Here is a 14,798-nt window from a genome sequence, read left to right on the forward strand (position 1 = left end):
TAACATAAAGGACCTAGCATAAAGTAGATAATCACTATACCTCACTGATGGTCATATGTTTCATTGTGAGCAATTTCTCAGCATTTTGGGGGGAAAGTAGAGAATGAATTGATTTACTGAGTAAATTTTATATGTATTTGAATCACCTTGCTGTACATTTGAAATGAACAAATATTGTAAATTAACCATACTTCAATAAAAAGTAAAACTAGCTATAAAGATAGGAGAAGGCAATGGCACCCCTCTCCAGTACTCTTCCCTGGGAAACCGCATGGACGGAGGAGCCTGGTAGGCTACAGTCCATGGGGTCGCGAAGAGTCGGACCGACTGAGTGGCTTCACTTTCACTTTTCCCTTTCATGCACTGGAGAAGGAAATGGCAATCCACTCCAGTATTCTTGCCTGGAGAATCCCAGGGACGGCAGAGCCTGGTGGGCTGCCATCTATGGGGTCGAACAGAGTCAGACACGACTGAAGTGACTTAGCAGCAGCAGCAGCAGCTATAAAGATAATAGTAAAATTCATGCTAGAATTTAAATTTTTGTTTATATAGGGTGATATTAAATAGAAAATAAAAAGCACTATGACACATAGAAAAAAATAAATCCTTCTTTTCTTTTTTAGCCTTTTATGTATGAATGTGTTTGTCTTAAAGTTGATGGTAAAACCTGAAACAGAAGTGAAGGTGCCTAAGACTAATCATTCATTCTGAGAGGCAATTAATGAACTACTGCTCTCAGATATAGTGATGGTGCTTCTAGAGAACTACGTGGAGAGTTTTTGATGTGTTCCCTGACATTGGAGGGATGCAAGAACTCGCCTCTAACTCATACCTACGAAGCCTAAAGGTGAAAGTCGGTAGCCTGAGCTCTGTTGACTTGGAGCAGAGTGAGGGAAAAAGGCTCTATCGAAATCCACCACACCTTCTAGCATCTGGTGTGACAAAGGATGTTTGCATTTCCCATGAACTGTGAGGCCCCTGAGGTGGGAATGTATCGGGTTGTTTTGACTGGGACTCCACATAAGAGGAGTGAATCTGATGGAGGAATGGACCACAAAAACCAGTGGTTAGAGGGGAAGTTGTAAGAGGCCAGCTGGAGCGGGTATAGCATACGTCAGAGGAACTACATATGGGTCAGAGATCCCCAGTGATGGACGTTGTCTCTGAAAAAGTCACAAAACACTCCAAGAAAGAAAGAACTGACATTTTGGACATTCCTCACAGAGAGAATACCTATACCAGAGTATAGCTGTACTGGGAAATAATACTTTATTTACTTTTACTTCTTTTCCGTCTCCTCACTCCAGTCCCTGAAAGGTCTCAAAGCATCAGCCAAGTAGTCAAGTAGAAGGTGAAGTGAGAGCTGGAGGTGACTCTAATTATCCCCATCTTCTTTCATTACAGGCTTCTAAGCCTGGAGTAGCCTGGAGATCAGAGAAGAGAGAAGTTTTACACTTGATGAGAATCAGGTTTTGATTATTATACTGACTAGATTCTTTAATACCTGGCAAAAAGAGGTTATTAAATTTCATTGAATCAAAGATGCTATTGATTATAAGATGTTCCCTTATTTTACATATCAGGGGGGAAAAAACCCTTCTAATTATGACTACATGATGACATTGAGATTCAGAGATGGGATATTAAAATGGAAAAATATGTTCATCTTAGAGTAGATGAAATAGAGTCATATTTTATTATCTGAGGGTGATTGAAAAAGCTATGAGATCTGATTGACATTTCACTGAAGAGAGGGTAAATGAATTAATAATAGAGCATTCAGAGGGGGACAGTGGTGATAAAAAGTAAAATTTTTTCCTGCCTGTACCTGCAATGTCCAGCTGGTACAATAAACTGGTTAAACAATGTAATTTCTTTGTCTAATTTCAAGCAAACACACACACACACACACACACACACACACACACACACGAGCTAAACCTGTCTCTGACAAAAGCCTGAAGAGAAAAGAGGATCAGGCACTCAAAGGCTTACTTTAAGATTCACTTTCTCCACCTAACATATATGTAATCCTGCCCATAAAGAGGAGAACACACTCCTTGAGTGCTAACATAGATGCCAGATTTCAGTTGAGGTTTAAAATGGGGATACATGAAAACAATGAAGTATTTTGGATGTTTGTATAATTTCTGAGGACTAACAGGAAAGAATTAGATCTCATGCTCTCAGTAACACACTTGATAACATGGGGAGATTAAGAGCATAACTGAAATATCATCTGGCCACACTGCCTCTCAGATGCCTAGATAAACTAAACTGAATCCTCCCAGTTCTATGGACTGTGGAAGCCTGCTGCTGTGAATTACTAGAGAATTTTATGTCTCATAGTCCCCTAAGTCTCTGGATCTCATCTATATCAATCTGGATTCTAAACTAGACTCCTGTGGTGGTTTTAAAGTATGTCCAAAAATTCTTTGACATTTTTCTCTTCAAGAGATGACACTTCATTCCTCTTTCATTGAGTGTAGGATGGACTGACTGACTTAGTTCTAATGAAATGAATAATGTATGTATGACACTGTGTGACTTCTGAGACCAGGTGGTAAAGCACATGGCTTCCTTCCTGCCCTCTCTCTTGGATTGCTTGCTCTGGCGAAAGCTAGCTTCCACGTCATGAGGACAAGCAAGTAGCCCTCCAGAGAGAGAGGTGCATGTGGTAGAAAACAGGTTTCCAGCCTATAACCATGTAGCTGTTGTTGTTGTTTTTCAGTCGCGTCTGAATCTTTGCGATTCCATGGACTCCAACATGCCAGGCCTTCCTGTCCCTCACCATCTCCTAGAGTTTGCCCAAGTTCATGTTCATTGCATCATTGATGCCGTCCATCCATCTCATCCTCTGAAGCCCTCTTCTTCTTCTGCCCTCAATCTTTCCCGGCATCAGGGACTTTTCCATTGAGTTGTCTGTTTGCATCAGATGACCCAAATACCAGAGCTTCAGCTTCAACATCAGTCTTTCCAGTGAATATTCAGGGTTTATATTCCTTAAGATTGACGGGTTTGATCTCCTTGCTCTCCAAGGGACTTTCAGGAGTCTTCTTCAGCCCCACAGTTTGAAGGCATCAATTCTTTGGCATTCTGCCTTCTTTATGGTACAGGTCTCACAACCATACATGACCACTGGGATGCCATGTAGTTAAGCCATCTCAGAAGTGGAAGTTTTTGCTTTCGGCAATTTATTGAAGGCAAAGGACGTTTTAGAAGAGGCCAGAATTTGTATTTATCCTATGGGGGAGGAAGAGAATTTCCTCTGCACTTCTAGGTTCTTCAGGCTGGTCTAAGAATGAAATTGACATGAGACAGGTTAATAGGAGAAAATCACACAAAAGTTGGATACCATGTATACATGAGAGAGACCAAAAAAACCCAAATATCTTGCTAAAATGGCCAAAGGGCATTCGTGTGTGCTCAGTCGTGTCTGACTCTTTGTGACCCCACAGACTGTAGCCCACTAGGTTCCTCTGTCCATGGAATTCTCCAGGCAGGAATACTGGAGTGAGTTGCCATTTCCTTCTCCAGGGGATCTTCCCAACCTAGCGATCGAACTCATGTCTCCTGCATCTCCTGCTTTGCAGGTGGATTCTTAACCACTGAGCCATGTGGGAAGCTCTAAAATGACCAAAATCCTCACCATAAATATCATCTTCAGCTAAAAACAGAAGAAGATACTAGGGGTAGGAGTTTGGGACTTCACAGGGCAGGAATGCAATAAACTTGGAGATGGAAAAGCAAATGTTTGCTGGGCCAGTTGGAGACAACAGGACACAGTGAGGAGTTTTAACAGACTTCGCTAGGTTCATTCCTGTTCACAAATCTAGTTTATACTATAATTATCTATTGTGACTGCTCCCTTCCTGGAAAAAGGCCTCTATCTACTATCTGCAGGCAGTTTGAAGGGAAAAGGTCAAAGTTTCTTCCTATATCTCTTGGGTCTTGATTATTTTTAGTTTGAAATAATCCACCTATCAGAGAGACATTTTTGTTGTTTTTTTTTTTTTATTTTTATAAATTTATTTATTTTCGTTGGGGGCTAATTACTTTACAATATTGTAATAGTTTTTGCCATACATTGACATGAATCAGCCATGGGTTTACATGTGTTCCCCTTCCTGGACCCCCCACCCACCTCCCTCCCCATCCCATCCCTCTGGGTCATCCCATTGCCCCGGCCCTGAGCCCTTGTCTCATGCATCGAACATGGAATGGTGTTCTGTTTCACATATGATAATATACATGTTTCAATGCTATTCTCCCAGAACGTCCCACCCTCACCTTCTCCCTCAGAGTCCATAAAATTGTTCTATGCATCTGTGTCTCTTATTCTGTCAGAGAGACATTTTTGAAGTGTCATGTTTTGCTCTCCTACAATATTTCTACCAGCAGTGATTACATCAAGGCTCAGAATCAACTTGCCCCTGTAATACTTAATATCTTAATAAAATAAGTGAAGTATTATAATATTTTGAAAAAGTGAAATAAAGGTCAAGTATGGACTGGTGGCACAGAGGATAAAGAGTCTGCTTGCAAGCAGGAGACCTGGGTTCGATCCCTAGGTTGGAACATCCCCTGGAAAAGGAAATGGCAACCTACTCCAGTATTCTTGCCTGGAGAATCCCCATGGACAGAGGAGCCTGGCGGGCTACAGTCCATGGGGTCGTGAAGAGTCGGACATGACAGAACAACTTCACATTCACATTCATGGATAAGGTATAATTCTTAATACTGTTAAACCCCATACACAAAAGTAAACTCAAAATGGATTAAAGATTTAAATGTAAGGCCAGAAACTATAAAGCTCTTAGAAAAAAACATTCTTGTGTACACTCCTTGACATAAATCACAGCAAGATTGTTTTGACCCACCTCCTAGAATAATGGAAATATAAACACAAATAAATAAATAACACTTAATTAATGCTTTTGCACAGTAAAAGAAGCAATAAACATGATTAAAAGAAAACCCTCAGAATGGGAGAAAATAATTGCAAATGAAAAAACTGACAAAGGATTAATCTCCAAAATATATAAGCAACTCATACAGCTCAATGTCAGAAAAGCAGCCCAATCAGAAAATGGGCAGAAGACCTAAACAGACATTTCTCCAAAAAAGACATACAGATGGCCAATAAACACATGAAAAGACTCAACATCATTCATTACTAGAGAAATGCAAGTCAAAACTACAATCAGGTATTACCTCACACCAGTCAGAATGCTCTTCATAAAAAAATCTACAAACAGTAAATTATAGAGAGGATGTGGAGAAAAGGGAACCCTTTTGCACTGTAGGTGGGAATATAGGTTGATATAGCCACTATGGAGAACAGTATGGAGATTCCTTAAAAAACTAGGAATAGAACTGCCATACAACCTAGCAATACCACTATTGGGCATAAACCCTGAGAAAACCATAATTCAAAAAGACTCATGTTCACTGCAGCACTATTTACAATAGGTAGGACATGGAAGCAATCTAGATGTCTACTGACAGATGAATGGAAAAAGAACCTGAGGTAAATATATAAAATGGAATATTAGCCATAAAAAAGTATGAATTTGAGTCAGTTCTAGTGAGGTGGATGAACCTAGAGCCTGTTATACAGAGTGAAGTAAGTCAGAAAGAGAAAAGCAAATATTATATATTAAAGCATATATATGGAATCTAGAAAAATGATATTGATGAACCTATTTGCAGGGAAGGCATGGAGACACAGATGTAGAACACAGTGGGGGAAGGAAAGAGTGGGACGAATGAAAAAAGTAGCATTGACTATGTGTCTATATTTCTATACAGCGTCAACTATATGTCTATATATATAGCATCGACTATATGTTTGTTTTACACTACTGTTTACCAATCTAGGGTTCAGTCATATGTTTATGAGTTAAGAGGATGGGTTGGTATGTGGAAGCACTGGCAGAGCAGGTTAAGGTTGGAGGGCTTTGGAACTTGGCCATGGATGGTAAGATATGGTGAAGAGGCTTTAGCACCAAATCTTCCTAGACTACAAACCCTTCACTTCTGAAAGGGCCCTGGCATTCAGGTTCTGGTCATGTCCTGGTCTTTTGGTTCCATGGTGGGGAGACACTTTGGTTCACGGTATTATTTAAAGACCAGTATTTCTCCTCTGTGTTTTCCTTTACTGCATGATTTAGTTTTGCTCTGTTGTCTCTGAAAAGCAATTTAGTCTGGTTAAGAGCAAGATTGGGTCAGTTTGGGCTGTTGTTTTGGTTACAAAACCTTAATTAAGACTTTTTATTCATGAGTAACTGGGTCTCCTTGCCCCTGGATTTCCCCTGTTCTAAACCATTATCTTTAGTTAATGAGATCTTCCTGTATTATTTATCTGATCATGGTCTCCCCCAGTTAAAAAATGCATTCATGCCCCACTGACTTCAGAATAAAATCCCAATTCCTTTACTTGGTTTATAAGAACTCTAAGTACTGCCATGATTTTGAGATTTTGGTCACATCTTTGGGATATTAATTCTGAATCTCATGCAATAGAGATTTTATCTTTTGTAAATTCTGTGTGAAGCAAAAGATACCATAACCTTTACCTAGAGAATTTTTTGTTCTAGAAATGAATACTTATTTCAAGTCAATATTTCTTACATACACAGAATTAGTGGACCAAGTGACCAAACCTTCTGGGAAAGAAAAAAATGACTGTTTTCACACCTATAAAGTAGGAACAACTAAAACTCTGTGGGCGGTTAAAACTGGACAGGAGAATAAAAAGAAATTGGTGAACCATCTGTCTTTCTTCCGAAAATATCACTATATTAAATTCTTCAATAAAAAAGATAATGATTATGGTATGTCCACTATTGAAAAGAAAAAAGTAGATATATCTTTTCACCTGGAACATTGTCTATCATAGAATGGAAAAAATGGTTAGAGAACAGTATGATCACATTTGGGTAAAATAAATACAGTAAAGACAGTACCATATCCAGTTGTTAATGATGATTGTCTCTGGGGAAAGGGCTTTTTAGTGGAGTTTGTGGAGTACTTATATTATTGACTTCTAAATTTTTTAAAATATAATAAAAACGTATCCTTTATAATTTAAAAAGACACTTCCATTTTATAAAGATCAAGAATGACAACTAGGTACTTTAACATCCAATCCTCTGTCTTAATACAGATTCTAATTCAACTTTTTCTGGAATGAAGAAAATTCAGTGGTAGGGTTTAATCAATCTTAAAGCTATATTCCAACGATATCCCTCATAACCTAGTTAGTCGCTAAAATACTGTATCTGCTATTAAATTCCTCACAGCTAATCCTCATGCCACTCCATATACATTCCGCACTCAGAATTCAGTTAAATCTGGGAAAAAAGAGAGAGTTGATAATTCTCTTTTCTTTAAAAATGATTAGATGATTTTAATTTTCTTTTCATAGCATGTTTCTCTTTTGCTAAATGTCTTGCCTTTGATAATTTCTTGGACACAACATGGTGAAAATGAAGAGTGTGGGGTTTGAAGTTGGAGGAACTGGCTTCACAACCTGTCATCTTTATTTTCTAGCAGGCTACTTGTGGGTAAACCATTACCTTAATTCTCTGCACTTCAGTTTCCCCATCTATAAAATGGGATGAGAATGACTGAGAGGATCACAAGAGATAACAAAAGTGGGAGTGATGAACAAGAGCGTCTTGTGAAGATGCTGCTTGACCCTTCTCTCTCCACCCACCCCAGCCACTTTTCTCTTTTTCTTGCTTCTTTTCTTACCAGAGTCAAAAGATCTCTCTAATATTAGTATCTTCGGTAAAACAAAATGAAAATAACCCCTCCCTTCTGTACTTCAAGGGGTCACTTTCGTAAGATTCAGTTGGGCAAATGCATGTAGAGCATGTTGTAAAGGTTAGGATCCAAATGTAGCTATATTTGTTTTTTTGCCACGTGACAGCCCTATGAATGCGTTTGTCAGAGTGGACATCTTCCTTTCCATTTTACATACAAGGACATGTTTGGAGAGGCTGTGATTTCCACATGGTCTCATAGCACTAGAACCCAGGCTTCTAGACTATCAAAGGCCATCCTAAAAAAAAAAAAGCTTTTCAAAATATTCATTTATTTTATTTATTTGGCTGGACTGGGTCTTAGTTGCAGCATTTGGTATCTTTCATCTTCGTTGCAGCATGCGAGATCTTAGTTGTGGCATGTAGGATCTGTTTCCCCGAGCAGGATTGAACCTGGGCCCCCTGCATTGGCAGCATGGAGTCTTAGCCACTGGACTATCAGGGAAGTCTCCAAAGGCCATTTTAAGTTTTATTTCTCTCCTGTAAGTTAAATGATTTCAACTGTTCTAGTTTTTCTTCATAAATTCTACACATCAACCTAACACACACAAAAAAAGCAAATGAATTACTCAAATGATTTTCTTCTTCAGAATTTTGCTATGAAAGTTGGGTTGAGTTATGTGAGCACTGAGTGAGTAATAGCCAGCAGTGTGTAAGGAACACAGTGGTGAATGATAAGTCATGGTCCCCGCCTTTATAGAATGTGTGTTCTGTGGGGGTTGGGGTGGAGTGAGTGGATGGTAAGCAGGAAAGAAGTGAGTAAGCAAACAAATTAACAAGAGAGTTTTGAGTAGTCGTAAGCTTTTTTGAATCAAATAAAGTCTAGTGACCTGAAGTGGTGACAGTGTGGTGGTGGTGTTGGTGGACGAGGAAGCGTGACTTAGATTGAATGTTCGGGAAGGGCTCTGGAAGGGGAAGACAGTGGAGCTGAGGCTTCAAGAACAGGGACTTTGCCTTCACTCTTGCATCCCCATTCCCAGTAACCCGATCAGTGCCCAGCAAACAACGTGTTCAATAGATATTGGGTGAATGAATTAATCAGTGGATGGAAGAGCCATTCATCCATAGATCAGGGAGTGTTTGGAAATGCTTTTGCATGGCTAATACTAATAGCTACTTTTCACTTTGCTCGTTTTACACTCCAGGTACTTACACTTAGTGATTCACATTTAGTTAAAACTAGAATCTTCACAACAGTGCAAAGAATTAATGAGATGATTACCCCATTTTTCAGATAAGGGCTATAATGACATTTGCGATAAAGGGAATAGAATTTTATATTTTAAAGTCTTTAACTTTCTTGTTACTCCTTTTAGTCTCAAACACTTTAAGACCATAGTTGGTCACATTTTTACTAGTCAAATGCTGGGAAAAGTGGTGTTCTGATTCACCTAATTTTCTATCAAAGCTTGTTTGTTAAAGTTCTATATAAAAATGATAGTTGCTCTGTTTCATTCACGTGCTAGTTAAAACTGAATCATAGAAAGTCTGAGTTGAAAAGAGTAGAATTCAACTTGTCCGATAGTAGTACCGCCCATGGTATTCTCCAAGCTAGAGTGTTGCCATGCCCTCCTCCCCACCCAGGGATCAAGCCCGCGTCTCTTATGTCTCCTGCATTGGCAAGCGGATTCTTTACTGTTAGCGACACCTGGGAAGCCCCACTATAAATACAGGGACTTGGGCATCAAGAACTTTTCCAAATTTTTTTCTTTAATGACTGATTTTTTTTTTGCAATGAGTATTTGGAGTGAGCAAAACTATATAATAACAAGATTGGCTGTCACCCGTTAAGCACATGAATCAGGTGTTTCAAAACCAGTTCATTTGCTCTTCAAAAAAATTGCAATGATATAGACATTAGAATCCTCACCTTGCTGATGAAAGTATACTTGAGGCCCAGGGGCCTGTGTAACTTGCTCAAGGTCACATTGACCTTGGGATTCAGTCAGAATTCAATACACCATGCTGCTTCTTCCAAAATAGGATCACTTCAGAGTAAAAATTTAGAAAAAGAAAGTGAAAAGTGAAAGTGAAAGTTGCTTAGCCATGTCTGACTCTCTGTGACCCCATGGACTGTAGTCCATGGAATTCTCCAGGCCAGAATACTGGAGTGAGTAGTCATTCCCTTCTCCAGGGGATCTTCCCAACCCAGGGGTCGAACCCAGGTCTCCTGCATTGCAGGTGGATTCTTTACCAGCTGAGCCACCAAGGAAGCCCCCTCAACCCCCTGGCCAAAAAAAATTAGAAATTGACAGCAAAAATTTTAGCAGTTTTGATTGACTGTTTACTCACCCAGGACACTAGAAATTCTTTGATTTTGTTTTTCTTTTTTTCAGGGGAGGGGACAAATTTTTCTCCACCTGAAAGTAAAGGGTAGAAAAAAATTCCACTTACTTGTATTTTGAATTAATGCATGTAGTTTCACACATCCAACGATCAACAGAATGCAATTCATTTGTATATTCAGACCGTTGGCTTTTGGCAACTACAGAGAGGGAAACTTGACAGAGACTCTTGGGGAAGTCCCTACCCTAAGAAAATCCCTCCATGACAACAAAGTGCCCCAGGGGCGTTTGAGTTCTCTAAGGGCTGATAAAATGCAATCTTAACACCGGTGTGGCAGATTTTATCTTTCATCTTTCTCTGAATGACTAAGGATTTCTGTCTCTGATCTTCTTTCCCCCTCCTCTTTCTCATAGGAAGTTCCTGGGTGGAGAAACCCCCAATATGGGTGGGCTAAAGATAAAGGACTCTGGGGTTGCTTGGTCTTGTCCAGAGACATTAAAGATAATCATCAGCTTTTATTTTATCTGTCTAGCTGAGCTTCCCTGGTGGCTCAGGGGTAAGGAACCCACCTGACAATGCAGGAGATAAGGGTTCGATTCCTGGGTCAGGAAGATCCCCTGGAGAAGGAAATGGCAACCTACTCCAGTACTCCTGTGCCTGGGAAATCCCATGGACGGAGGAGCCTGGTGGGCTACAGTCCATGTGGTCAAAAAAAAAGTCAAACATGACTTCGTATCTAAACAACAACATCTATCTTTGTATCTGTCATCTGTCATTACTTATTTTGGAGGTGTATGTTATTCATTCAGTCATGTCCAACTCTTTGCAACCCCATGGGATGGAGCCCACCAGGCTCCTCCATCCATGGGATTTTCTAGGCAAGAATACTGGAGTGGGTTGCCATTTAAGGGATTATATTAAACAGCCATAAAAAATCAGTAGTGAGAGTGTGTATGCTAAATCACTTCACTCGTGTCCGACTCTCTGTGACCCTATGGACTGTAGCCCAGCAGGCTCCTCTGTCCACGGGATTCTCTGGACAAGAATACTGGAGTGGGTTGCCCTGCCCTCCTTCAGGGGATCTTCCTGACCCAAGGATTGGACCTGAGTCTTTTACGTCTCCTGCATTGGTAAGTGGATTCTTTACCAGTAGTGCCAGCTGGGGAAGTCCATCATCACTTTTTGGAGGAGGTAAGGGATTCCATTGAGCAACCATTAAAAAGTCAATAGAGCCTAGTGATTTATTGAGCTCATAAAACAAGTCAATAAAACATGCCTTACAGAGATAGGGAGAAAGCGGCCTAAAAGTAATTTCAGTCATTTGAAGATTTTGGAGGATGGATTTAAACATCACTTAGTTTTTAGAGTTGAGGAGCCCCTCAGCACCAACTCTGTACTCCCCTATCTCCCACCTTCCTTCACACCTACATGCTTTGGGGGCATGTTGGAATCCCAATTTGTCTAGTCATCACAGACTGAGAAACAGATAAACTCATAATTATAAATTTAAATTATTTCTGAAACATCATTGTTATGCATCACCCCCTCAAAAGCCTTGATTCCAGGATCATAAATCCAAAAGTCAATACAAAAAGCACTCTAAGTTATTTGCTGTTAATCTTTTGATAAAACATGGTGGAATTTAAGAGTAAGGTTGTCCTAAACCAGTAGAAAAACATGTCAAGGGAATAGGCAGAAAAAGTCCTAAATTCCTTGAAGTTACATAAATGTCAAGCCTTGATCTCATTGAGCTGGTCCTTTGGCAATTTCTGCTAATATCTACTTGACATTGCTTTCCCAAATGGAGAGCCTTCTTGGTCATCAGAACTAGTATAATGAGACAAGAACAAAGACCAACAATATTTTATAACTAAAAATATGAGGGAATATGCTATTTTCTGTGACTAAAATTTATTACCACCCCTGCATCCCAACTTTATCCCCAGGATATATTGCTGTATTTTAGACTTATCACCCTGTAGTGTAATTACCCCTTTGCTTTTCTTTGCCTCCCTCACTCTACCAAGTCCTTTAAAGGCAGCTCACAGTGCCTGTCTCACTGTGCTTGTCTTAGATAGGCATCCAGCGGAAAACTTCCACAGGAGACTGGAATTTGTGTGCAGGGATATTTTCAAAAGCAGCACCTTTTGAAAAATGTGGGGCAGGGGAATGAAGGAAGTAGGATTGGGCAGAGGGAAGACTTCACATGTGAAACCGTCACAATGAAGGCCTCACAAGATCCTTGGGTAACTCTAAAACAGGGATGATCCCTTCAGAATCTCCCTTGAGGCAAGGGACCTGGGCCTTTACTGCTCATTCACTAGTCATTGGATGCAGGTTGGCTCTCCTAGTGGGGCATGACCTCGAGCCAGGCAACTTGCACGCATTTACTGAGGGCATTTCCCAGAGAATGACTCAGCTCAGTGCTGTCAGCTACTACCAATATTCACAGAAGCCTGTGGAATAATGAGTGTGCTTCCGTTCTAAATGCAGGGGTCTGAATGCATACAACAGCATCCACTACAGTCCTCAAAAACTATTATTAAGTAAATGATATTATATAGTTCAGCCATTTATCCAAGTGACTGGCGTTTCTGATTTTACATATGTAAGAGGAATATTTTAACCAACTGGGGATGTAACTCACATAGTTGTTAGTTTAGAAGCATCACTTTTAGGTATATAGCTACTAGGTTTCAGCACAAGTTTACTTTGACATAAAATCCATGTTATTTCTCCAGTGTAATCTGCTTGAAGAAACTCTGAAACTTGAGTTAAAAGATTTGGATTCCTATTAGAACTCTGTCACTCATTGTATGAGTTATATTGCTTCTTTGTTTTCAGTTTTCTCATCTGTAGAGTGGCAAAAATGATATTTGGGGTGACTTTTTCACAGGATTGTAGTGCAAATAACGGAAAGGATGCTTGTCAAAGCCCTTCATAAACGACTGGCGAAGAAGGGACTGAGGATGAAGTGGGAGTCCTCCATTAGCACGAGGAACAGGAAAGGAGATTGCAAAGGGGAGAGGTGAGGTGGAATTTTCCTGAGGTGCCGCAAACCATCTCTTCACTTCACCATTGCCACTCAGGCCTGCTCAAGTGAAGTAAATTGAAAACAGAACAAAAGAGACAGACAAATCATTTGAGTGAATTATACACATTAAGTAAATCTTTAAGTATTTTAGAACTTTTTTATCCCTGTCTCCCTACCAGGCAGAGGCTGCAACAATCATCCTCTTGGGAGAAAAGGAAAACCACTGTATTTGTTTAGTTCTGGGCGTTCTTGGCTGCAATATAGGATATAACACCTCAACACCACTTTGACTCAACTTGTTTATCTGAAAGCAAGTGGGTGTTCATTTCTAAGTCTCTCTTTATCTCTCTCTCTATTTTTGTTGTGGTCGTGGTTGCTTTGGTCTCATTTTTGAACTCTCCCCATGACAGACCTTTCTTAGTCCCTGTCCTGAAAGTAAGTGATCATCCTTCAGGTCAGGTTAGAGTTAGCACGGACTTCCCCACAGCAGCGGAAATGTTTCCTTTGAATTTTAAGCTTTTTCCACCTTGATGGCAAGATCTTGGTTTTGGTTGAAAACTGGAGATGAATGTCATGTTGTCAACTGCAGGGAGGTGTACTTGGCTTATTTCTAATCAGAGGCATTTCCCAGTCCTCTGCCCACACAAGGCTAGTTTTCCCTTCTACTTCAGAGATTTTCTGTTGTACTTTCTGTTCTCTTCCCTCTGCTCTTCTTTCTATTAATCCATCCGTTTATCCATTCCTTCTGGTTAAGAAGCCAGCTTGGGCTACAATGCACATTTCATATTCCCTTTTGCAGCCTCCTTGCTTTGGTTAGTTGTGGATAAACCCTGCCTTCAACTTCAGTGCTGTGCTCCTGGGACCCATATATATATATAATTTTTTTTGGCTTGGCTTTCATCTCTGGGAACTCCCGATTAGTCAGGAAAATTTCAGTGAAGCAGCAGGGCAGATCAGGGTCTGGCAGACCTTGTGCTTCTTGGCATTTCAAGGTTTATGGGTTGGATGAATTCTTAAATGCAAACCTGGCCTTATCAACAACATATTTGTTTTTATCGCTAAGGTATTCTGGTAGGAGACCACATTGATGCCTGGGAAACCTGACTTTACTTGGACTGTGATGGATTGGACCTCCATTCCAATGTTTCCTTTTCCGTGTAGCCAGGTAACTCTCTCCTTATCAGATTTCTTAAAGGAAATATGGTGTTCACATATCCTTAGATGATGTATGGATATAATGGAAGCATTTTTCTCATGGAAGCCTGTCCTGAGCCCCCCAAGTGTAGACTGGGCATCCTTGTATGGCACCATATACTTTCCCCTGTGTTTTCTTTTTTTATTTAAAATAATTTAAAATACTTCATTACTAAAAAATGATAATCATTATCTGAGCCTTCAGCAAGTCATAATCTTTTTTCTGGTGGAGGATCTTACCTCTGTCTTGGTGGTTGCTGAAGGTTGGGGTAGCTGTGGCAACTTCTTTGAACCAAGACAACAATGGAGATTGCCTCATCAATTGACTGTCTCTTTAACAAACAATTCTCTGTAACAGTCGATGCTGTTTGACAACATTTTACCAAAAGTAGGACTTCTTTCACGATTGGAATCAATCCTCTCAAATCCGACTTTATCAACTAAGTTTATATAAC

This window comes from Giraffa tippelskirchi, chromosome 5, assembly GCF_054371585.1.
Source record: "Giraffa tippelskirchi isolate mGirTip1 chromosome 5, T2T-mGirTip1v1.2.pri, whole genome shotgun sequence".
Taxonomy (NCBI): domain Eukaryota; kingdom Metazoa; phylum Chordata; class Mammalia; order Artiodactyla; family Giraffidae; genus Giraffa; species Giraffa tippelskirchi.